At 32.1% G+C, this 349-nt stretch overlaps 1 non-coding gene across 1 annotated transcript; it reads left to right on the forward strand.

The window, feature by feature from the left end:
• Positions 1 to 225: 225 nt before the first annotated feature.
• On the forward strand, positions 226 to 331 carry LOC138811616 (U6 spliceosomal RNA). The gene has a single exon (XR_011367452.1). It is a non-coding gene; the product is annotated as a U6 spliceosomal RNA (small nuclear RNA).
• Positions 332 to 349: the final 18 nt, after the last annotated feature.

Here is a 349-nt window from a genome sequence, read left to right on the forward strand (position 1 = left end):
TATGACAGGTGCCTTGTAGAGAATAATTGAACTCCTCCTTCTACACATCTCTTGAACCACAAATATTTGTAATACTTTGTTTTTGACATATCAATTTTGAGTTTCTTCTTAAATATGTGCTTATGTAAGAAATAAATATTTCATGACCATTCTTTTGCATTTACTTTTTGTTGAAGTGTCTAATTTAAGAAAATCAATTACACTTTATATATAAAAAAAAGTTCTGTGCTCAATTTGGCAGCACATACCCTAAACCTGGAATGATACAGAGATGATGAGCATAGCTCCTTCGAAGGATGACACACAAATTCCTGAAGCGTTCAATATTTTTACAATGACAGACGCTGGA

The sequence above is a fragment of the Dipodomys merriami genome, unplaced genomic scaffold, assembly GCF_024711535.1.
Source record: "Dipodomys merriami isolate MVZ:Mamm:240054 unplaced genomic scaffold, mDipMer1.0.p SCAF_54, whole genome shotgun sequence".
NCBI classification, from domain to species: Eukaryota; Metazoa; Chordata; class Mammalia; order Rodentia; family Heteromyidae; genus Dipodomys; species Dipodomys merriami.